At 38.5% G+C, this 26446-nt stretch overlaps 1 long non-coding RNA gene across 1 annotated transcript; it reads right to left on the reverse strand.

The window, feature by feature from the left end:
- On the reverse strand, window positions 1-25898 carry LOC110357695 (uncharacterized). The gene is made up of 3 exons (XR_002411479.2): window positions 25866-25898; window positions 22132-24827; window positions 1-2381 (listed from the first exon to the last, which is right to left on the reverse strand). It is a non-coding gene; the product is annotated as an uncharacterized LOC110357695 (long non-coding RNA).
- Between the last annotated feature and the right edge of the window lie 548 nt (window positions 25899-26446).

The following is a 26446-nucleotide window of genomic DNA, read 5'->3' on the forward strand; positions in this document are numbered from 1 at the left end:
ACCAAACCAAAATCAAACCAAACCAAAAAACCACACACACAAGACAAAAAAACAAACCAACCAAACAAACAAAACCCACACAAACAAAAAAACACCAAACAACCCACAAAAAATCCCACAAACCACAACCTTGTCATTTCAGTCCATTTCTTTTACATTTTTTTGTTTAATGAACTAAAGTGTGAAAATGAGATATACAAATATTTCAGCTACAGATGTGATTTTCCTGATGTGTTTCATCATTTATTAGATTTTCTTTTGTCTGTGTGTATATGAAATGCTCAAGGCTCAGAGAATATGAAATAATTAAGTATGTAGGTCTTCTGCAAACCCTGCAGACACTCAACCATTACAATGGGAAAATACTTGAATAGAAGGGGAAAAAAAACAACTTTAGAAATTATTTAAATCAATCTTATTGTCTTGCACAATGAGTTGGACTCAATTTGTTTCCAGTGTCACAACTTAATAAAAATTAGAAAGGAGAACACCCATTTTAGGTCCATTAGTCTGCAACTGGAAAACTGCAAGATATCCTCCTAGTATATTTTATAGCAATTCTTCCAGTAACTGTTAAAGTATACACACACTGATCTAATCTACTCACATACCAGTTTATATGTACAGTGGGTGATGGCAATTTAATTTCTAAGTTACTTCTAGGTCTGCACTATGCTCTGGCTTCTGTGTGAGTTATGACAATCAGAAATCCAGGGCTTTGTTGGTGACTATGGTCCAGTTGGGAAAGCTACTTTCCAATTCCAGCAACCTGGTCACTCATCCTTTCTTTTCCTTGCTCGATACCGGTAAGTGCATCTGTAACATAAGGCTAGAGGAGCCTCAAAATGACTTCTCATGTGCTTGCTCACCCCGGGCAAGATCAAGTATAGCTATATAATTAGTGGAAAATATTAGCTTATCTGGTTTTAAAAACCTCAAATGTCACATGATGATTCTCTTTTTTTTTTTAAACTAACCTGTCCTAGTATTCAGCAGTTTCTACCATCAGGAATCTGCTTCTTAATTTTGAACCACAAATGTCCTTGACTGGAGTATAAGCCTATTGTTTTTTGTCCTATCCACTAAGAATATGAAAGGAATGTGCTTCATTTTTTTTTCAGAAGCTTTTTAATTATTTCAATATCATCATGATGCCTCTTCCTAATTTTATTTTTCCTAAAAAAGTAAAATAATTTCAGTGTTTTCTGGTAAGCTATACATTCATGATTTTTAACTATTCTCAGGCCTTCCCTAATTTGCCTCAAGTTTGCCCACATCTTTTTTGAAAGTCAATACCCAAGAGCCTGTGAAACTCAGCGTGAAGATCTGAGGCATTTCTAGTGGTACATAAAGAGAAAAGCAATCTCTCTAACCCATGAGCAGCAAGTTCCTCTCCAACCCTTAGTAATTTTAAACTGATATACCCTTGCTCATCTACATAGTAGATAGAGCAGGGACCAACCGTGGAAAAAAGAATAAAATCACTTGAATAACCATGGAGGGAAGTCTTAAGTCTTGTTATGCTGGGACCCCGACTCATGAGATAAAAGACTCAACCAGTGTTACAGACATAAATTGCAGATCAGAGGAAAGCACACACTAAGTATATCACAAAACATTACGGAACTGAAGTATTCAAACTAAGAGATACAACAACATTTCCTATGAAGACATAATGTAATGCAGCAGAAAGCAACCAGAGCACTCTAAAACAATCAAATGGCCAAATACAGCTTCAAAATTTCAGCTTGACTGCAAGGAAGAAATCTGCGAGTAAAGGTATCTCAAGCTATGACTTTCTATTCTACTCACTTCACTGATGAAAGAGATAAAGTTATTTTTATAGCACTTGGTGCCTGCTACTGGACCCAAATCAAACCAGGTAAATATCAGTCCCAAAGAGAAGGTAGGATTCATACCAATTTGCAAAAGTTAAAGTTTGTTCAAACAGCCCCACAAAATAAAAAAAAAGAAAAAAAACAACCTCTTAGTTGAGGAGACATCATAAAATGAATTTCAGGCTTTGCAAAGTAGTAAAAAAACTCATTTATAATCTGAGTGCTGTGAAAATCTCTGTGGTTCTTCCAGTGCATACCAATGATGACAGCTTATTTCCCACCTTAGAACGATTAATACCATGTTCAGTTAATACAAAGCACGAAACTTCTGACGTATTTAGGTACCTCATAAAGTTAAGAGATTAATTATCACAAATCTTTTCCAAGTCTTTCAGTTTCTTCAAAGAGGAAGTCAACATCTGGTTTCCTGGTAGCTGGGTTGGAGAAAACCATTCTGAAGAAATTGGCTTTGTCACCTTGTGGCTGGTAGCTAAACATTGTCATCCCTTCTTCTGTCATCTGTGCTTTGATCTTGGGACCAATCTGCAGATAAGATGGGAATGAGTATGGTTAATAGCTTTTCTGAAAAATATATAGAAAAACAAAGTTTCTTTCTCCCTCTGCTCTATACCTGGCTTTGCAATATAAGCTAGCATGCTGTTCAGCCCTGATCAAAATATTTCACAGGAGTGTGTCTAACTGAAGAAATAATTTGTCAGGAGAAGAACAATGCATTATTTTGACTGCATAGTTTCATGTGTCATATGGCCTTTACTGAAACCAGAAAGAAAGAAAGTGATTAATACAAGTTTCCTCCTTTAGCTAATACGGACGTTTCATGGGTTTTAGAACTTAACCTTACTCTCTAAATTAATAATTTCTGTATTTTTCTTGCACATACGCTTGTTTTCATGAATTATAAACCATAAAAGTGGGAATTTTAATGTACCTTGATATTACTATAGATTACAACACAACACTAGAGCTTGTACCTCTAACTCAAAGAAGTGGCTACTGTATTATAAATAAACTAAAATTCCATATGTGTACCTAACTATTCAGAACAGGAAAACTGGCAACACCCTCTCAAGGAAGCAGTTATTAAAGATAAATTGTGTTTTAAACTCTAAGGTCTAGAGGTTTTTGAAAAGCAAAGCTACACAAATAAAAGTGTGTCATGATATTATATGGAAGATTATGTTATGTTGTTCAGGCATTTAATTTGACCTTTGACTTAATATGTCTCCTGTTGCTCCTGTGGTTAAGAACAGCATCACAGACTTTGGTAAACCTAACCATCAAGTAAGCAATCCTGTTAACTTATAATAGTATCTCACGGGTAAGTTGAGTGCATTTGTTGAGTGTAAGTTGAGTGCATGTTAATCTAAAGATTATAAACCACTAGAGATATTTAATGCACCCACCACAACATTATCCTGTGGCTTGTCTACATGAAAAAATTAGTGAGCATTTAGCTAGGCTATAAAATAATACTGCATTCCCTGAGTGGGTTCCGAACATCTCCGTGAGAGGCTGTTTGCTGTCCATGTTGAGTATTTGAAGAACTACTTGCATAAAGAAATGTAAGTAACCAACATGCTACAGATTTAGTCCTTTCCCTACAGTATGCTGATTCTCCCGCAAACAACTCTCAGACACACTGAACTCCATATACTATACTATTGGTGTGTGAAACAACCTTTTGTATCTGTCACGCAACATAACCCAAGTATTGTTGTACATCAGAAAACTTCTGTTACTTTTAATCAGAAGCTATCCAAGGACACCACAAGCTCTTAAGTACTTTTGTTAATGTAGATCCTGTTCCTGATGTGGTGGTAATGTAGGTGAAAAACATTTACTGAGCTTTCTTGGCTCTCCCTCCAAACATATATGCAGGTGTTTCAAAACTGTGAAAAAAAAATTGAACAATAACAATAGACCCCTTTTCAGATCAAACTGAAATGAATTATTTGAGTGTCACAATAGTTTTAGGTTACTTTTTAAATATAGCTTAGCTGTAAGCCAACATGAGGTCAACATGTTTCATTTAAAAATATATCAAAGGAAAGCATTTCAAATTTTCCTTCATTTGGAGAAAACGGCCTGAAACAGCGGGCCAGAATTTTGCACAAATTAACAGACAGTTCTCATTCTCTTAAAAAATGGATTTTTCAGTTATTTCCTGGGGTTGTATGTGGACTGGGTCTATATCCTGCTCTGTCTTTTACAATTGGTATCAGTGACAACTTTATGTGAGTTACTGTTGCCAGATTTCAGATAACACTGTCAGATTCAACTCCACATTAAGAATAAAAATGAACAACCATCTGTCTTCTGATTTTCAGTATTTCAGCCTCAAAATCAGCTGGAATAGTTTTTCTAGTGTCAAATACTGAGATAAAAAACAACCAACAAAACAACAAACCAAAAAAACCCACCAAAGAGAATCATGTCATTTGTTCTTCTGATTAATATATAGGAAATCTTTAAATATACAGGAAATCAGGTATCAGATTTTACACTCAAGACTATTCATAGTACTTTATGTTCCTTATTATTTACCATTATTTACCATAAGTTCATGTCATCTGCAAATTTTATGAGTCATAATTTCATGTCATCATCAAAACTGCTGAGAAAAATAAAAACCAGCACTAGAGGAAGAACTGATTCCCAAATTCATCTTCCTCAGGCCCTTTTCATCCAAGAACCACATAAACTTCTGTAAAAAGTGACTATATGCCATTTGTGCACGGGGTTCCCTACAATCGTTTTGTAGGCACGTGCTGGCTCACTTGGTGCCTTTGATGACGTGCAGCCCCATCCCCACACATGGGCCAGAGCAAGGTCTGCGGGTGCTGTCCTTGCCTCCTCCCTGAGTCGAATTGGGACAGCAGAAATAACCTAAAGCACCAGTTGGCTGGTTGATCAACATGGCCTCATAGGACTGTAGCCAACCTTTTCCTTAATATTTACCGTATTGACAACTACATTTACTAAGGAATCACTTTCTAAAGCCATTTATGGTCCAGGGTGTTTCTTACTCAAACTAGGAGAAGTCAGTGGTCATGCCCAAGCCTCTTCCACGGCAAAACTTTCCAAAGCCTGTATTTTCTCCTTTTTTCAGTGTCCTTACTTAAAATTTCAATGTGATTACATTAATTTCATTTATAACGTATGACTCTTGATCTGGGCACTTGTGAGAAAAGAAAAGCAGTTACCTAGCTGATAGTGAGAGTGCTCATCCTTCCTGCTCTCTCATGGTGCAGGCATCCCCTGGATCAAACTGGGAATCATGAAAGCTTCCACAGTCCAGCTGCTGTTGGATCCACTTCAAAAGCTTTTTGTGTAAGCTTATGTTTTATACGTTCCAGTTTGGAGGTTTGTCTATATAATTTCTGTAAGTTAGCAGATTCTAAGGAAACTGCCAAAGACTATGGCTGCAGGAGACAGCAATTTTCGTATGCTAATGGCTGCATAATGGCCTTTCAGGTCTTTCTGCCCACCTGGTGCTCTTGCTTTGACCTAATGGCACTGCTCCTAGCATACATCAGGCCTTAGAATGAGCTGGGCTAGTCAAAATCTAAGCAGGAGTTGAGTTAACAGTCACAAGTGCACAGCCACAGCACCAAGTGGCACGTCCATCCAACCTACACTGCCACTACAGAGTATCCTGGGAGAGTCCCTGAGGCAGAGCAGGAGAAGAGAACATAGCTTGACTATCAGGCACCCTGGTTCTACCAGGCAGATTCTCACACTTGGGTAAGAAAAGTTCAGTTTTTCTCATGCTGTTGAGACCCTAGTGCCAGTTTTTACACACCCAGAGGGTGTTAATTGCTTTCTTTCACAAACTGACGCACTCCCTGAACCTCTGGTGAAGCTCAGGCCCAAACAGCTCTATGCCATGCCCATTCATCTTGACAGACAATCCACCTGACTTCCTTGGCTGGAGATCAAAAGCTAGAAAGATTTTCAGTGCATATCACAGCTCTTTTGAGGTCACTTGCAGCAGCAACACAAGACACTGTGTGTGTGAATTTTCAGTACTTCCTTTGTGCCACACAGCTATGAGTAGGAGTAGCCTGGTCTCCTGCTCACCCATCTTTGCCCCTGAAACGGGTGAACTGTGCTCTCTGTGCTTCTTCATGATAAAGGGCTGAATGCTATTCCAACTAAATGATCAGAATTCAAGGATAATCTGAACAATGCTCTTAGACATATGGTTTAGCATTAGGTAGGCCTGAGAGAAGCAGGATATCGGACTCAATTAACCTCATGCGTCGCTTCTAGTCTGATATATTCTATGGTTCTACGATCAGAACAAAAGGTATTTCTTGTAATTAAGATACCACAAGGTTCAGGACCACCTGACAGATTTGGCCATTGTTTATTATCACCGTGGAAAAAAAAATCCTGAAAAGAAAACCCCTACACTTAATTTTGATATTCATATTCCATATCAAGTTCTTTCAGCTGAGAATGATTTTACTTTTCAAATACCTTAGTTCTTTGTACTGTAAAAAAAAATAATAAATATTAGCAGTACCTTTATATTAAAATGAAATGTTTAATTCAAACAAAAGACTGTTTGATATTCTTATTTGCAAAGAATATAGACATACTTGGTTTTGGCTGATGAATAACAATTTTTCTCCTACTCTTCAAAACTGTCTAAATTACAATGACTAAGTAAAAAAAGAAAGAAGAAAAAAATTTAAAATTGCTGCATGCCCTTGAGTCTATTTTGTTGATACAGGTCAGCAAGGTATTCTTGCTCCTTCCCTTCCCTGCACTAGCAAGTAGGAAAAGAGGCTCAATGCAGGGGGTCTGCCTTCAAGCAACAGCAATTTCTAGAGTATGTGCTTATGCAGATCATGGTCTCCCATATAGGTCATTGTATGATTTAAGGGTCATCTAAGGTTCAGATACTTGTAGGGTGTGGATGCTTACATTTAACATCACAATCTAAGTGACTCAGAAGCACATAGCACCACAGGCTCAAATATAATACCAAAGGTTCTTAAATCATGAATAATATTTTTACACACACACACACACTACAAAGTATTTGGGATTTTCTGAAATCACAGTCTGTGCGCTCTGTCACTGGCATTACAGCACTCCTCACTGAGAATATGCCATGGAGAGGCAGTGTACGGAGCCCTACTGTGGTGAGGCACTTAGATGTTCGGAAACAAACAGCACAACACATGGAAGTCCAGTCATGCCTTTAGTTTTAACCTCAGGGAAAGACTTGTAGCAAGACAGCAAAACACTGTAGAGGTTTGATGTGGTCTGACCTAATGGCGTGGAAATGACAGAAAGAATATGGGTAGTTTGTTCCTTTGCAGAATCTGGACATTATGTTCTATGGCGGGCTGACACTGGCTGGACACCAGGTGCCTACCAAACTGCTCTATCACTCCCCTCAGCTGGACAGAGGAGAGAAAATATAATGAAGGCTAGTGGGTTGAGATAAAGACAGGAACATCACTCAGCAATTACTGCCATGGGTAAAACAGACTCAGGGAAATCAGTTTAATTTATTACCTTTATGCCTTTCAATTATTTTAAGACCTGTGGCTACAACCAACCTGTTATAATATATTTATTTAATACAGACTTATTAGACATGACACTCAAGCACTGGTATTAGCTGGCTAAACCAAAGTCTGTAACAAAACAGTCTTATAAATTTAGCATAGAATGTCAAAGAAAACAATTATAATCTAACCATCCCAGATTAATGTATCACACCATCACCTGAACTGAAAACCAGACCAGGATAACATCAACCATTAACAAGTAGCAATAGAAATTTTCTTTGGAGGATAAAAATCAGAAGCTGAATTTTAAAGCAAGCAAGAAAAAAACTCTGAAACTTCAGGCAGAATTCTGGGTAGCTTTTTGGCTTCCTTTGTGCAATTTTTACACATATGGCAAGCTTGTCTGGATTGCAGAAATTTAGTGTAATAAACAACAAGCTGTGTTTGCATGCCAGATTGTCAGAATGATGCTCAAGTAAATTATAAACAATGGCTTTGCTATCACCAATGAAGCCAACTACATGCTTAATTTAATTGCAAACATCAGGAATGCAAAACTTTGGCTCCTGAGTTTTTCAGTCCTCTGCAAAAAAATTTCCTAATTCAAATACCAGTAGTTCAACTCAGGAGGAGGACTACTTACATGTTCAAAACATATGATGGCGTAAAATCAGTAGACTGGGTCTACAGTCCTTATCTGATATTAATTAAGAAATGCAGTATAGATAAGAAACCTCATAAACCCTTTTCAAAGGCTATCAGACAAGGTAAAATTGCTAGTTAAAAATAACTACATTCACAGTCTTAAAGAAGATAAAAATATTACCACATATACACACTCTGCCTACTTTTGTCTACATTCCCTTTCCTAAGGGAATCAAGAATATGATAATTATCCAGATTTCTCTACTTTGATTTGTTCCTTTCTTTGTACACATGCCAAAGAGTTAAAACGATATTCTGATTTGTAAAAAGAGGTAGGAGCTTCATTTATCAAAATCTGAAAACCACTGGCGACTTCCGTGAGTATAAAAGCTTATTCCAGCATCTCCAAAAAATAATTGTAACAAACAAAACCAATGAAATCTCCATTACAGGCAGGTAAGTATACATTGTCTTCACCCCAGTATATTACAAATCACTCTTGTGTTACATGCCCAAGAATTTAAGATTAAATCCTAGGAGGGATATAATATCCTGTTAGTACTGCAGCTAAGCCTGCAACCACCGTTTATTTCCTCTGTTTCCCTTAGCAAACATGGAAATATTTCTCATTAACCCTGTGATTTTTTTTCTTTAAATAAACAGTCTGGTCTTCTTTGTATTTGTCCTGTCTCTTAGCGCTATTCAATTTTTGCAAGTATAACATATTTGCTAATGTTCTCAAGGACACTCCTGCTTCATTCTTACCCATTCCCCCTTCCGAAAAAATGCATTTTCAGTCTTGAAACCTATCAAAATAGCTTTGACAAAAGCTTCCATTTTATTGATTACTGTTTAATGAGGGTTAAAAAAAAAAAAGAAAATGAGTGTAGGAAAAATATCTACCAAGTCTTATATTGAAAATATTACCCTGATAAACCAGAAACCAATATTATAAAAGAAAATTTTCTTTTGGGGACACAGAGTGAGTTGGAGTTGTATGTATATCTATACACACATACATTTGTGTGTGTGGCTTTTTCAGGAAATCCATTAAACAAAGTTTTTTAGGGTATACATAAATATAGCAGAACCAGTCACATACACAGTGTAGTTTAGATTCTTTGGGCAAAGCTATGGCAGGAGGGCAATTCACCCTTTGCTGAACCTGCTATGTTCCCTCCTATGTGGGTCTGTGATGATTTCTAGTCAATAAAATCTTGCAAGGAGATATCCAGATCTGGTCAAATGTCCTAAAATATTAATTCCTTGTGTTTTAGTGCTGCACCTACAGTTTCACATGGCAGAGCACAGAGATATTGGAAGTTTTGACCTGCATCAACAACAGATTTTAATTCAACATATTTGCAAAGCAACAAAGTAATTATTCTGGTTAGCATACCCAAGTTGAACATGTAACGTTAGTTGCTATTAAGCAAAATGTGATAGGTTAGTATTTTAATGTAATTGTCTACAAGTGTTGTGCCAACAAGCACCAATGCCCTATGCAGACATCCTGTGGAAAGTGAATGGAGAATGATTTTAGATGCTGCTGCTCCCAAGTAAGGCTCTTGGGTAGAGCTGGCTGCCTTGGGTTGACACAGCCAAGGTCTGTCCTGTCTTGTTTTGTCATGCCCTTTGCTGAGTGGGGGAGAAGTAAGAATACAGTAAGGAAATTAATACTTTAAACAGATTTTTTCCACCACTGTTGACAAACAAACGTATAACCACACCAAGGTTTATCTGCACTAAAAGGTCATGATTTAGGAGTAATTGCTATAATTTCATTTGCTACAAAAGACTGGTATTTATGGTATGCACTTTAGTATATTCTGTACCAGTGAGACATTCCCCAGCTAGACCAATAATGTCAAGGCCACTAGAAAATTTAAGTAGTGAGGATGTCCTGAAATGACAGGCAAGTAAACCAGATTCAATGTAACAGATAGTTTTCCCCAGCACAGCTTCTACTATCTTTTGTGAAGTGAATAGTTAAAAGGACATGGAAATCAATATGGGACACAAGAAAGAGCATGTTTCATGGTAAGGTTGGGAAGGAAACATCCCTGAGAAAAGGATCTAATGGAGTCTGTAAAGCATTAGGCAGTATTAAAAAAAAATTTTACTAGCTATGCCAGGATGACAAATAAGCATTTGCTCAAGTTATTAATTTTGGCAGGTGTTTAGAAGCATCCTATTGTCATTAGAGCTAGAACTCCGTATGTCCTTGAATATCTGAACAAAACCAAATGTTTTTACATCTTTCTGCTACTTCCTGGATTGCACTGAGTTAAGAACTGTGCTCCACTTAACACCTCTAAAAATACATCAAACGAAAGTCAGCTGATGATACAGAGGGAAAAAAGGACATGGGAAGTCAGCCAAACATACCATAAACAGTGTCTTAATGAGGAGGGGAAAAATGAAACAAAGCAAAAACCAATCCAGTCCTGTAAAAGTATTATAATTTCAAATAACATTATCATTAATGAGGGAGTAAGAGGGGCATTTTTCTTCTGCATTTATAGAAATATATAAAATTTTAGTATCTGAGCAGGGAAGTAATACTTAGAGTATCCAATATAGGAGCCTACATATATATATATATATATTTTATTTTTTTTTTAACTGACCCCTAAATGAGACAGCATAAATAACTATTTGTGTCTATTAACTGGTCCCAGAGTAGTACATGTCTTCTTATCCAATGTCTTCTACAACAGCAAAACCTTTTCAGAGCATTATGAAGATTACTGGAAGTAGAGAGTAGCCACAAATATATGTACCACATATTTGACAAATCCCAGATTTTTATACAAATCCAGTCCAGTCCATGAATAAAATAATACTTCATGCACCCATGAAATCATGTGACAACCTGAGACATGTATGTTTTTTGATACTTTACCTGTTTTAACTCCATATGTTAAGGTTTCCCTACAATCAGCAACTATTTGTTCCAAGGGCTCTGGTTGGTCAGACAGCTCCAGGCTGAACCCTTTCAAGCCTTCCAGAAGCTGATGGAGGTGGTGAAAGTTCAGGACTCTATTTTCTCCACCATAGGTGCTCTTAAGATAACTCAGGAGAATCTATACTACCTGAAGCAAGAATTGTTCTGTGAAGCCTCCACCATTCTTAGCAGGTGACAAGCTTTGGCAGAAACAAGGGGAAAATGTGCACCAGTGTTGAGATTTAACAGCTCAGTCAGGCTGGTCAGAGACTGTTTTAGTGACTGCAGAGTTTCTCCCTGCGTATCCGTTTCACAGGCAATCAAACAGGAATGGGACATAACAAAACAGTGAGGAAAGGGAAATACGTGGTTAAGAGCATCAGGCCTTAGCACATGGATGTTTTTGCAACATTCTTAATTATGTGGTACTTTTTCTTTCTGGCATAAGAAGTGCCACAGAGTGCAAGCCTGGCTTGTGAGACGGCTTGCTTAGTGGTCATCTGCCAGTGAGTGAAGTGAAGAGGAGCAAGACGCAAAACATTAGCTCACTTTGCAGACATTCCCAGGACACAGCAGCACACTGCTCCTTCTCAGCTCCTCTTTCCAGCAGCAATGACAGAACACATCTCCCAGCAAGAAAGACAGGCTTGATCCATAAATACGTAACACTGCTCCAGAGGGGTGCCTCCCACAGTGACCACTGTATTTTCACAATAAGAAGTGGAGAAGATAGAAGGTGAACATCCTCCTTTTCTCAGTGTGGTCCTTTCTTACTCAGTATGGTCCTGAGAATATCTGAGAAAGACAGTCACCACTTTCAGCAGCAGGACAGACTCTGATCAGCTTTAGCCAAAACACAAAAATCATGCTTTCACTGTACCAGGGAGAAACACAGATGTGGTTTTCAAGATTAAAGATATTAATGCATTTCACTTCAATTTCCTATTTGTTCCAACAGGTATCTTTGTTTCTATACTCCGTCTTTACTTAAGTAAAACAATATCTTTCAATACTCAGTCCGGACTAACGAGGAATGATAAAAGGCTATCACCACACCTTAAACAGGATTAAACTATTTTCCTGTTATGAATCAGAAAAGACTGGACAGAGTTCCTTTTGGTCTAAATTACTCAAGGAAAAATATCCAACAAAGCCACTCGATAGACAGATCACTGCATGTGTCAGCTTTAAACAAATTCTCTCTCCATAGCTTACCCTGGTGGCAAAGCACAGAAGGTTTGGTTTGTTTCCTCCTGTTGTAAAGCAAGCAGAGAGAGACCTTGGCCACAAGCGGATTTCCTAGCATGCAAGCACAGCAATTCATGTCACACTGTTGTTTAGATGTAGTAAGTCTTTGCCTTGGTAAAAACACTAATATTTTTATGTTGAAGGATTTACCTTTACTCTGTGCTATAAAAAAAGTCTGGAGGGGAGAAAAGAAAGAAAAGAAAATTTACACAGCTCAGCCTCAATTCACCTTACTCAGGTGACTGAGTTGCCTTCTGAGAGGTCCGCTAATTATAGACTCTTTATTCAAATAATCCAAGACACTTAAAATTAGGCAGCATGCATACACTTGAAAGGAAGGTAGAGTCATGCTCCATATATTATCTATGAGCATACTGATTTTATGAATGTCACCTTCTCCGTTCCAAATTACTTCAGTGTAACAACAATGACCTTGTGGGGGTTATTACTGAACTTGCCAGGGAGCCACCAATGTGGCCACTGGGGAATTTTTCCCTTAAATGATTAAACAATTCTGTCAGGGCATATGTCTTATATTAATGTCCATCAAATGACATCATGGTGTTTCATAAAGTTGGGGCTCTTCTTCAGAGAAAATCACAAAAAAAAAAAAAAAAATATTTAATGGTTTTAAGTACTGAAGTCAATATTCTGAAAGCAAAGAAAATGTAGAATTTTAGGCAGAGATTGGGTACATAACTGAAATTGTCCACTGTATGCATTGAAGTTTGTAATTCAAATACAAGTCAGTGAACACAAGGACATTATTTGCCTTTTCAGAGTTTTGCTTCAAACAATAACCTAGCGGATATATAGGTGACTTTCAGAAATGCATTTTTGCTTAAGAAATTTGCCTTTTTTTTGGGGGGGGGGGGGGGGGGGGTGGTCATTGTGGGCAGGGGGAAGAAGTACATTTCTTATCAGTTGGCTGTTTGGCTGGTTTGGCTTAGGGTTTTTTAGGACAAGAGTAAGGAGCATATTAAAAACATCCATCACCTGATCACCTGCCTGCTTTTTCTATTTTCATCTCTATATCATTTCAATGCATTAGAAAGGGAAGAAAACTAAGACCAAAACAGTTGCTTGAATTATTTCTGTTAACTTAAAGGGATGGAACAGAGACACATTTTTACTCTAGTAATACAGATGATGCAAAAATAATCCATGTTGCCTGTTCACAGTTTAGCTAATCTTGAAAGGTAATAACAAGCCTCATTATTTTTCCTGCTTGACTCTGAGTGGTAAAAATGATGGTGATCATTTATTAGGGAGTCTTTCTTACTAAGTGAATTTCACAAAAAGTGTTATTTAATGACATCTTTAAATTTATCAGCAGCTGCCTTGAGGTCCGTGTCTATGCTCCTCTGCATAAGAGTGCAGGGCAGGGAATGGCAGGAGCTGTGCACACAGTTTTGAAGAAAGTGCAAAGTTTATCTGGTCTGAACAGACAGCCAACACACAGGTTTTATATTCTTCTGATCTAGTGGGAACAACTCTGAATCATGGGTAGAAGTTAAATGAATGGCCAAAATCTGCTTCTGTTTTGCTGTTACTGTGGCCAGAGCCAGACAGTTTTTATGCAGTTCTTACCTGTAAAAAAGCTTCTGTAGCATCCTTCTTTCCCTGACTGCCTCTGCCTCATTACGTTTAGGCACAAGAGAGGTAGTGCTTCTCATGCATGATGTTAAACAAATATTTGAAAGTGTCATGCTATCCCAGGCTGAAACTCAGAAGTGTTGAGTGATTTCTGCTCCTGATGGGTTCAACAGGAGATGAAAATGTTCAGGAATTTTGGGGATCCAGTCCTGCAAAGAAGACTATTCCCATGATTATGAATGTCTCTGTTCAATTTGCTCTTGTACCAGCACAGCTCCCCTGACCTCAAGAATGGCCACTTGGACTGAGACTCTCCCTGTAACATTATGTAATTTTTACTTGTCAGAATTTCCAAAAGCAATCCTTAGTCCTAATTAGGTGCCAGCTCCTTCTCTAATGAGCAAGAGAAGCTGTGTATTTCAGATGGCATATGGAAAAAACACAATGAGATGTGGGGAAACAAATAAAGTAGTGGGAAGTGGAGACAGATCCCTTCATATGCAGGCCTGCCCTGGTAAGAGGCTGGCCTTTTGTGATAGCATAGCAACAAAAGTACTAACGACTAAATGAAGAGGTTGTATAAACATCAAAGATGAAACCTTCTGGCAGCCTTAACATTCTTTCAGTCTTTAGGGCCCTGATGAATCATCTAACTTTTGTGAAGTTCCTATTGGCTTGTTTTATATATAAAGAAAAATATCCTTCTCAGTGTGCTAGATTTTTAATATATCCATTATGTCAGTAGATCCATTATAAGGTAGGCATTAGGAGAAAAATATTTACCACTAAACCATAGAAAGAGAAAGTCCGTTACAAGGCATAACAATTTTTTAAAAGCACCTTTTACAGCAATTACTTTCTGGTTTGAAAAAAGGACTTCCATCTCAGACATTAACGAGGCAAAGAATCAAATGGTGTTCTATCAAAAGAAACATATGCCACTTTCTCTTGAGGGGTATGATTAGTATTTCACAAATTCAAAAATAAGGACTTTATTGATTCACTTAGTTATTTTTCGCCCCTTACTCATGAAAAGGAGAACAGAGGAGACTTGAAAAAAGGTCTCACTTGTGTTCTGTTTTTTCCTCCATGCTCTTTCCATGAAAGAGCTCTTTCTTTCATATTTATCACTGAAAAATGGAAAATGTCTGCTGTCATTTACATCTCACTGGTTTCTAGATTTTATAGATGTTCTATTTACTTTCCCATCCATTTTTCAAATATTATTAACTTCTTAAATTTTAACTCACTCCAAAGAGGAGAGAAAAGATTGCAGACTTCTACCTTAGCTGTGTAACTTGTAACATATGTACAGACAAAATTGGGACTTTGAGGTCCTAACTGTTTCTTCTGTAACAGTTTTCTATCTTGTAGAAATATATGTATGTCAGTATCATAATGCTTATTTGGTATGCTTGCATTTTTCAAAGAAAGATAACAAATTGACTCTCATATGGAGTTTTGATTTTCTTTCTTTATTCTCCGTTATAATTGATTGATTACAGATTACTAGAAAAGTGTGTATGTGGGGGGTCCACTAAAAGTTTCAGAGAAAGTATCTATGTTACTTTAAATCAAACTTTTCCCTAACACCCAAAACATTTTTCTTCCTCTCTGCAGTATCTCACAGCTTGCTTAAGCTCCTACTCCCCTCCATGTACAGGCTGTTTGTCTAAACTCTATCTTTCAGAAGATCTGTCTCTCCTGCCTCGTCTTTCCTTGTCTGCAGTATGAGAAGAGTATTTATGAGCACTACCTGTCCTACAGAGGACTTCAGGGAGATGAGAAAGGCAAGTCACAGTTTCAGGCAAAATATTTTGAAGGCAAGAGATTTGTTTTTTTCAGCAGAAAGATTTCAAGTTCAGATTCAAAAAAATCTAGGTTTTCTGTGAAAATCAGCTTTCTACAGGAAAAGCCATGCCACTTCACTGGATGAAACAGACCATATGAGCTAAAGCCTAGGGATCCCTTGGGCCAGCCAGCATTGTAGCAATACTTAAGTTCCTTCAAATAATTCCTGAATTGCCACAAGGCTTTTTTCACCACAGTCTTAGCTACCTCCCTACCAGCAATTATATAGCTCCATGAAGTTTTCCTTATCAAATTAAGGGTTTGTAAAGGTAGTGTTGGGATCCAGACGTAGCTTGAGTGACAGGGGCACTAGGAGAGGATACTTTAGAACAACATCTGTGGGGTAGGTCTTGCTGATATGTCTTCACTCTGGGTTTGGGATCATTTTCCAAATATGAGTTGATGAACTGAAATTTCATATTTTGCATTAGCTGGTTGGCAAGTTGGCAGCAGCCTTTTTCTGGTGGTTTTATTGCAGTAAGAAGAGGGTCCTCCATTGTTATACAAAAATACATAAGGTGAACAAGTTCAGGTATGTATTCAAAATTTATTTCTTCTTCATGTTATCTGTTGGCATCAATTAACATTTGCATAAAAATGTGTGTACAGATGCATGTTTTGCATGATTTGGCAATTTTTAAGAAGGTTCAAAAATGACTACAGAAAAAGAAACCTACATGCTCTCTGTTGCATGTACAGTGAAAAAAAGTATGCTGTCTGTCAGAAATTGCTCATGCATTTTCAAGCCCATACAGGTTTTATAAATTTTTCTTTTTAAAATTTCATCTCTCAGCTGGCTCTTTCTAATTTCCATTAATTTTAGCAGGAAGTAGGTATGCCAATCTAAAGATGAAAGGTTTGCCTTTAATGACTATCTGAAACTAAAACCATTAAAACTTAATGAACTTTAACATCGGCCTTTTCTTTCATTAACTTTGATCTCAATTATTTCTTCTAAAATAAATTTGACATTACAATAAATCCATGTCTTTCGGAACTTCATATTTATTTTTTATTATTGTTACCTTGAAAAAGGCATATGAAAAGCCAACTACTCTTCAGCAAAATACATTGCATTAACATTATGAATACAAGTTTTAAACATGATTAACACGAGTTTCAAGCAACTGTGGCAAAGGACCTAGAAGTTTAAGTGTCAGATTTTTGATGTCAAGATTATAAAATGTTTGACTTCTAGTTTAGCAATTATAAGTTTGTAGGCTAAAGGATGGATTATCAGCAGTTGAAATTACATGTCATTTCATGATGGATGCAATATTATTTTGGATCTTACTATTGCTTTTGGAATTTGACAAAACTTCAAGAGACGAGACTAGAAACTCCTAAAATATTTTCTCCATTTTCCTCTGTAAAGTTAAGTTTCACTAAATTTGCGTTCCTCCTCTCAGCCAGTAAGTATACTTACTTAGAGATATGACAGCACAGTCAGGAGTCCACCTGGTCCTACACTGGTATGCTAAGTACTACACAGCCCTTTCTTTACACATCCGAGCAAAACACCAGGCAAACAGATGCCTTGAATTCCCCTGAGCACAGGAATACAGACAAGTTAGCATGGTTGGTCTCTCTAACACAGATAAACAAGGAAAACAAGCATAAAAGGAAGCATATGCTGTTCTCAAGCACCGTGAGTTGAAGTGGGATGAAGCTTCTCTTCCATTCACCTCCAACATAAGGCTCTTTCTTCACAGCTTAGGAGATCCTGCTATTTTTACAACTGGAATAATACATCAGTAGCACACCTGCCTGTGTGTAAGATAAATGCAAAATAACATCAAGCAGCTTTCTTTCCTCTGAATTCATTTGAACAGAAGCAGCTTGGATAGTTAAGAGGAAAGCACTTAGTTCAAAACACTCATTGGATTAGACATTCTTGGGGCACAAACTAGCATCCCATTTAACATGTTGGAGGAAGACTAGGAGAAGGACAGAAAAAAATAATAATAAAGTGGCTGCTTGCTTTCAGTTTCCTCAGAAAAAGAGAAGACACGGACCACAATAAAACCTGCCACAACAATTTTGGAAGCTGTAAAATCTACCTTTTCCTTTTAAACAACTCCTTTGAGTACTCCATGGTCTCCATAAAGGTAGATGAAAGACAAAGCTTATACAGCTCCTGAAATGTTTGTCTCCCTTCCCTCTTTACAAAGATGAAGGACAGAAAGAGGGCAATTACTGACTCCCTAGAAACATACAGCCCACCAAAAGCTTGAAAATTAGTCAATATGTGCTTTTTCTGGCATTAACTTTCTTCTTTAATTTGCTAAAACAAATGGACTGAAGATGGCTTTTGAAGAAATTCACTCTCCACCTTTGTCAAACACTGTTATTTTACAAAAGTTAAATTTTCACCCTTGATCTTCCTTTTTAGATTAGCTACCTGCAGTGCCCTGTAAGTACCTAAAATTTACTTACTTGACCACAGGAGGATCATCTTTGCTTAGATACCTTTTCTGGTTCTGCAAAACTTATTTTAAATGCATCTACATTGACTTTTAACTTGGCACCAAGGAGTGGACTCCTTCATGCCTACAGTGGCTTCTGCCTTGCCAGATCTTCAATTCTCCCTCAGACATAGTCAAATAGTACCCATACTGCAAACTGCCTGCTTTACCTCTTGACTCAATGCCCACCCACAAGCTTCTCCAGCCAGGAAGTGGGGCCTCACCCACCCTGCAACACCCATAGCATCTCTCTGCTCCTGTCATTACACAACTGCACAAGCACTCCCTGCAGAAGGCCATACCAGATACTTGGTCTAAATTACTGACCAAATCCTGCTCATTCCCCTCTGTCTTCCTATTGCTGACAGAGAGTTTATAACACCATAAACAGGTTCCTTTTTGGAATAGACACAAGACCTGGGCAAGGCTCCTTCCTCACCTCCAGCAGCAATATGTGTTGCTTTAAAATGACCATGCAATTGTGGCCTAAGATGAACATCCCATACATACACATACACAGAAATGTCTAGAGAACACATGGTTACAAGCAACACAATCTACAGCAGGTTTCCCTGTTTGGAGATGACCCCACAATTTAGGATAGCCTGTTTCACAGGCTATTAGGGACAATGGGAAACTCTGTCCTGGTTTGAATAAAGGCATAAAACCTCCTCCTGAGCATTCTGTCCTCATCGTGATCTGAGGCTCACATGCACATAGCTCCTCCATTCCCAGGGCACTGTTGAGGCAGTTTAACAGCCAGCCTTGAAAAACTCTTCCACTTACTTGGTTAGCCAGCTTCATGTGTTAAACTGTCTCATTTGAAAGGTGTCATGACACTTGCAAATGCACACATTGCATTTGCCATTTTGTGAAAGCAATACCCATACAAATAAATACATGCAATCAGACATAATGTACCATGCTGTTTTCTTTGTCCTACCTGAGAGGCCCTTAGCACCTTACTGTTTTTTATGTATCTAATCTGAGGCTAGGACTGCTGCTAGGTCAGAATAATTAAATATTCAAAGTCTGTTTGCAGAAAACTGACTTGAAATTTGCCATCTGCAATGCAGAAAAAGGAGAAGTCTTTAGAAAGTCATCTGAGTGACACACATATACAGGTTCAATTACAATTCATGCCTATAGATCAAGTTTATATGAGATATCTTGCTGTATTACCTTTTATGCTAGTATCCATTAACAGCAGATTGCAAAAAAAACCCAGATGATAGGAATGTTCCTTTCATTACTTAAATGTGGCCCTTAAGCCTTGATGAGATAATCAAACATCTTCACACAATTATGTCCTTGGTAAAAAACGCGAGTAATTTTTTTTTAACTGATACTAGAAATGCTGTTTCAATAAATAAAAAAAAACAAAAAACAAAAAACAACAAAACACAACTATTTGCCTCACATAGAAATTAAATAGCATTTGTTATAATAACTGGGAAGTGTTCCAGAAAAAATAAGAATTTTGAACCTAATTTTTTATAAAGTGCTTTATTCTTTTGTTCATTTTTAATTTTTCATAGAAAATAGGAAAAACATAATAATTTTCCTCAGCTTAATATTTTTTCTATGAAACTGAACTAATTTCCTATTTAAAAGATCATAACTGAAATTTGAAACATTGTGCATTGAGTGAGAATATTTTTCCCTGTTCCAGAAGTGATATTAGAACAAATGCAGCAGAAGAGGTATAACAGAAGTCAGAATAAAAGAGTAAAATATCACCTTTCTTTCATAAACCCTTACTTAGAAAAAATAATTAATTTTTTTAACATATTTTGACCAATTTCAGTCATTTTATGTTTAAAACCTACTTTGTTAAAATCACTCTCAATTTCTAAAGACAAAGTCATTTAAAATAAAATTTGTCTTTTAGTATTTATTTTTTAAAAGCTGATGCTAATTCTTGTTCCCCCACATAACAAACTGACTGTAGTAATTTCTGATGTGTTTTATCTTTGGCCAACAGCTCTAGCGTTTTTATTGATTCTTCTTACTGAACTGTGCTCAAAGACAACATAAATGAATGTACCTCGGCAAGGCTGTTTAAAGAAAATGTATCCAATCTATATTACAACATGCTCATGTTTAAAAAGTGGTCTATACAATGTTTCAAGCTGATACTACTCTTGTAAGTAACATTGTACTCCAAAAAAGCACTCTGAACTTCATTTTGCAACTGTAACTTGTGGGTTGCTCAGAAAGTATTCATTTTTAAGGGGATATTGCCTCTCAACTTTGACCGAGCCAAGAACGAGTATCTTTATTGAGTGACAAAATTAAATCAACAGTTATTTATCGTAGCCCAAAGTAAATATGACTTCTCTACTTTTCTTAATTGTTCTGTTTAATAGTTCAAAACAAACTGGAGTATTCGGCTAAGTGGTCCAAATAGGGATCAGAACAGAACTGCAATGCACCCAGAAAAGACTGCGAACTGATTTACCATGGTCTCTACTTTATTCCCCCCTGTTTTCCTTGTTGAGCTGTACCTCTAGGGAAGCCTGAAGGAAAAAGCACCTCAGGCAATCCCTCCGAGAGCCTTATGTAAGAAGTAATACAATAGGTTAAAAAATGCAATGGAGAAAGAAAATTGGAAATCAAGACCATAATGAGTTGCCATTTTGTAGCTCTGCTTTGATCTCCATCAAAGCCTGAGAGAGGCATTTAAAACCATTATTAGAATCAATTAGGACTTAAAAAAAATCTTTTCAAGACTGCAGTTTTTTTTTTTCCCCTCCATTTTTGGAGGACGCCAATTCTTGTAAAAAGCGTTCTTGGAACTGAAACTTGCGGGGAAGGTTTCTCAGAGATAGACATACATTTCTCCTAAAGACAAGAGAGAGAAGTACAGTGGACAACAGGTGAAGGCATTCCTTGTGACTGTAACTATGCTGGGGAACCTGCTAGAAATACAGGTGTTTGGCAGGCACATTTGTGCCCAGTGCTGCTGGATAGTTTTTTTCCCCCCAAGAGCAGGAGTGCCTTTTAGGGGATACAGATGCTGTAAACAGCACAAAACACCAACCGACTGAGCATAAAACGAGATCACAGAATCACAGAATGTTAGGGATTGGAAGGGACCTTGAAAGATCATCTAGTCCAATTCCCCTGCCAGAGCAGGAACACCTAGATGAGGTTACACTGGAATGTGTCCAGGTGGCTTTTGAATGTCTCCAGAGAAGGAGGCTCCACAACCCCCCCCGGGCAGCTTGTTCCAGTGCTCTGTCACCCTCACCGTGAAGAAGTTTCTTATATTTAAGTGGAACCTCCTGTGTTCCAGTTTGTACCCATTGCTCCTTGTCTTATCATTGGCTGTCACTGAGAATAGCCTGGCTCCATCCTCCTGACATGCACATTTTACATATTTATAAACATTAGACGAGGTCACCCCTCAGTCTCCTCTTCTCCAAGCTAAAGAGACTCAGCTCCCTTGGCCTTTCCTCATACGGGAGATGCTCCACTCCCTTAATCATCTTTGTTGCCCTGCACTGGACTCTCTCCAGCAGTTCCCAGTCCTTCTGGAACTGAGGGGCCCAGAACTGGACACAATATTCCAGATGCAGTCTCACCAGGGCAGAGTAAAGTGGGGGAGTAGAACCTCTTTCGACCCACTAACCACCTCCCTTCTAATACACCCCAGGATGCCATTGGCCTTCCTGGCCACAAAGGGGCAGTGCTGGCTCATGGTCATCCTGCTGTCCACCAGGATAAGGCTCTTTCCCACACATATACTTCAATCTCCCTGAGCCAGGCTGTTTAGGAATGTAAAAGATGCCACACATGCCTAGGTACTACATAGACGTAAAGATCGTCCTTGAGAAAGTAACTGTCACAGGGGAGTAATTTAGGGTTCTGCTTGCTGCAGAGCAATTTATAGATTTCTTAAAGAGAAGCATGACATTAAAGAGTTTGGTGGCAGTTTTGCTCTATTATTTACTGCATGGGGGAGACATACCAAGCCAAATGCTGCCTACCTTCTCTCCAGGTGCCTGTATCCATTCACAAAGCAAACTTTCAGGCATCTTCTTTCTCTGATAACTGTTCGCTCCAGGGGCTGTGTTTTGAAGCTCCCGAGGCAAAATTTCAGGTGAGGCTTATGTCTGTTGCAAAGCAAATGTTTGGAATTCTTCTTCCCCTGATAACCGTTCACTCCAAAGCCTGTACTTAGAGTTCTGAAGGCAAACTTTCAGGGGTGACTCATAAACACATATAGAGCAGACTTTATGGAAACAAAATTCTCAGAAAATAAAAAATTTAATGGAGTAGAATAGCAGAAGGGCTGGCTCAAGCTGAGTACCTGCGCAGAGGTCCACCCAAGCATAGAAAACTACAAACTTTTATGTCTTTACAGATCATTCACACCAAGATTCAGTCCAATAGCAAAATTTCTTCATCAGCTCCCTTGCTCCCCATTGGACTCCTTTTCCCCAACTCCATGTGGGCCTCTGCTTTGTTCTGGGTAAACCCTTTCTTCTCAGCAAAATAGGGCCTGCTTTCCAGATGTTTGTGATGTCTCCACGTTAGCCTTGGATCATTGTTTTCCCAGTCAGACCAATTTTTCCCAGCAAAATGCAAGCTAGACTTTATCTTGCAGGCATTTAGTGTAGTCTGCAGTTACTCTTGGTATATACAAGTAGGACCTTACAGCTTAAAATTTTAGCAAATCTAGTCTACCAAGTAACACGAATCAAAGAGTACACTAAAAATCATACAACCTTATATCTCTAAACAATCCATTACATTTGGTGTGCATCTACTTAAGCTAAATGATCAATATTGAACTTGAACTGGGCTCATCCACTGACTTGTGAGTAGTAAAACCATTGCCATACAGCTCACTAATTTAGCAGGGAGAGCTTAAAGTAGGCTCATCCAGGCTGTTGTATTTATAAAATGAAGTGGTTGACTCGTAGTCAAATTGCATAGAAAAGTCTGCATGAGACTCCCTGTGCCCACAGGGCATCGGTGTTCACTGTGCTGTTCTGCTTCCCTGTGGGTCTCCTGGAAGGAGTTCTTGGCCTGGCTGCAGCTCAGGCCCTTCCCTCCTCTGGAGCCTGGACCAAACTGCTGCTGGTTTGCCTGGGGGCTCCAGTGCACCTACCACAGCAACATAGTGCTGGTCTTGAAAAAAATCGATATCCATGGGAGCACACACTTATATGATCAACATCAAACACGTCCACAACTTGTTCTAATCAATCCACCCCACCTATTGATGCACAAGTTCTCTCCACACCTCGCAAGGAGCATGCCACACAGCATCTCTAGCCTGGAAGGACATTTGTCAGCTCCTGCTTTAATAAACAGAGACCAATCAACATCTTTGTCTGTTTCTCTTCTTTGTGTATTTTTCTTTGTTTATTTAGAAAGTTCTTACTTTTCTGAAGATTTTAAAAAACATGGTCTCCCTATCATGCTGCTTGACTACTGTAACCCTAAACTCATAAAATGAAAGTGTAAAATATTATATAAGATGTAATGTAACTATATTTATATTAATACAATACTAATTATAGATGTGTTTTAATGTCCTCTGTACCTAAAAGCATGTATGGCCTCTTCCCAGTTTTAATGAGCAACATGTGTGCCAGACTATCATACCACTGGAATTACTTTATTTCAAAGCAGTTGTTGGCGCACAATAAACCCGATGAGCTGGAGGCTGTAAGGGCAGTAGTGAGGAAATGATAAAAAACGTTAAAGTAGACTGAAATTAACTGGCATGAAACAGTTAAGAATTAACTAAAGGGAAAAAAAAAAAAAAAAAAGAAAGATTTCTCAAAATATGCATGTGATACAGGGACTTAAATTTTTTGCTCTTGTTTTCCCTGTGACCTATGTGGTCCAAGTTTCTTACTTCTTTGCTTCCTCACTTAAATGTATTTGGCTTATAGGGCTTTAGCCTAAAATCTGTCCACTTCCCCTGCTACAAAATTTAAACCCTAAAGCCATCCAAATGTGCAGGCTGGATTGTAACTTTTTGTTGTGCAGTTATTCAATATAATGCTGCCCTTCTTAGTAATACTAAGAAGCAATTACTAAGCATGTATTTAGGAGCGTGCCCTGTGGCTTCAAGAAAGACGAAGTTCAGGATGCTGGGAAGAAGGGCCAGTCCATTAAACAGAATGGCTAGAGAGCAGAGCTGCCAACACAGGTTGGAATGATGCCACAAAAGACAACTGGCTGGAAACTTCCAAGGCACAAGAACGATTCACGCTTTCAGTTGGTAATGCAAGAAAAGTGATGTGCAATTGTCACTGTGCCAATCAGTACAGGCATGCCAGACCCTAGACATGATGCTGAAAGATGCCTGCCGTGCCCCTTGAGCACAATGAGAGCATGGAGACCCAAGGAACATCTAACAGGTGCAAGGCAGACCTCCTAAACTACATAACAACACAGACACAAATTAGAGCTGTCCTGTCTAGTACAAGCTAGCATTGTGCTGATAAGTTACCTGCACCCTTTACCTGCCCAAAGGAGACTGTTCCTGGATGGTCCTCTCCCTACATCAGCTTTAAAACCCCTCCCTGCAATTCCCACAGCCTCCCTAGCCCCAGTCCCTCCACTTATCTTTCAGAGAGCCAGGGGTCTGAATCCATCCTCAGCAAAAAAAAACCACATCAGCTAACAGGGATCTTCCTGCAGTTGCCAAGTTCCTCTTCAACATCTATAATAAGTAAACAAAACAAACAAACAAACAAAAACACACAAAAAACCCAACAAAAACCAACCAACCAAACAACACATCTACTAAGCAGAGCAAAAAACAAACAAAACCCACTTACAAGCACGTTTTCTATTATATATGCTGCTGAACCTTGACTGGTCAAGAAGCTCTTACCTCAGATAGCTCAAAAGCTGCAGACTACTGAAGGAACAAAAGAACAGCAGAACACCAACCCGAAAACAGCCCAGGAGCAGAATGAGCTCCTTATGAGAAGCTGTGGCTCACATAACCTGGGCCCTGCCCACCACCCTTACCACAGTCACCTGGGCCCTCACTGGCAATGACAACACCTGCTCTTTTACTACATCTATTGCATTTGCAATGTGACTGAATAGGGAGCTGAACTTAATTTTTCTAGGGTGTACATAGAACAAGATAGATGTTATACTAAGCTGTGTAAAAACGTTGCTCATTAAATGCAGTAACTATATTACTATTAAAATTGTGTGCTGAAATTTCCTATAAAAAAAGAAAATGCCATTGCGTTACACTGAATTTCTGGCAAGAAATTCCTAACTTCTGCCAGAACTACATTCTCGGTAGGACTAAATGACAAAGCAGAATTAGATTCCATTAAAATCTCTTTTTAAAAAAAGCCCAGGGCTTGCTTTGCCAGCCCAGGGATCTGAAGGTCTCCCAAGGACTCCCCTCATCTTCTCAGTGCTTCCCAGAGATCCACAGTCCTCTGCAGGACTTGCCTAAATTCCCCAAGGATCCCAAGTTCTCCTCAGAGCTTGTCTCAGTTCTCCAGGGCTCCCGAGGCCTCTTTTCATCTCCCTTGGGCTCTCCAGACTTCCACAAGGCTCTCCACGGCTCCCCAAAGATCACCTCATCTCCCCAGGGCTTGCCTCAGCTCCCCAAGACTCCCCAGTTCTCCCCAGGGCTTCCTAGCCCCTCCCAGGGCTCACTACAGTTCTCCAAAACTTGTCTTGGCTCCCCAGGTCTCCGCACTCCACCCCAGGCCTTGCCTCTGCTCACCAGTGTTTTGCATCTTCCCGGTACTCTGCAGGTACCAGGAATACATGTGTGGTGGGTTGTGGGGTTTGTTTGTTTATTTTTCATACAGTAGATGGCAACCTGTCATGCACCAAAGCTGCATCCTGGTATAATTTACTGTGTACCATACTGCTGATGAAAATAATTGCTATGGATTAGGCAGTGCTATACAGCTCTGTGAGAAATCCAGCAGTTTTACATGACTACAAAATTAGTCTTTTACTATATAATTTAAATAATAGTGTCTTTATCCCAATTACTTTATGGCTTGACTGATGTGCACACACACATGTATAAAATAGTTAATGCATATAAAAATGAAAGTTGCTTTGCCAGCCCTGGTTATTCAGAAACGATGCATGACAACTGCAAAATCACATACAGTCTGGTGATTTGAAGAAAGACAATGAAACAGGAGACAGGATTTACAGAGCTCATCCTGTGCCATCTATTCTTACAGATACGGGAGGGAATATGTAATCCACTCTGCTTTTTCCCTTGTGTGTAAACACAAATAACAGAACAAAGATTTTGTTTGTGATTGTTTGAAGATGGAAATTATG

This window comes from Columba livia, chromosome 2 (genome assembly GCF_036013475.1).
Source record: "Columba livia isolate bColLiv1 breed racing homer chromosome 2, bColLiv1.pat.W.v2, whole genome shotgun sequence".
Taxonomy (NCBI): Eukaryota; Metazoa; Chordata; class Aves; order Columbiformes; family Columbidae; genus Columba; species Columba livia.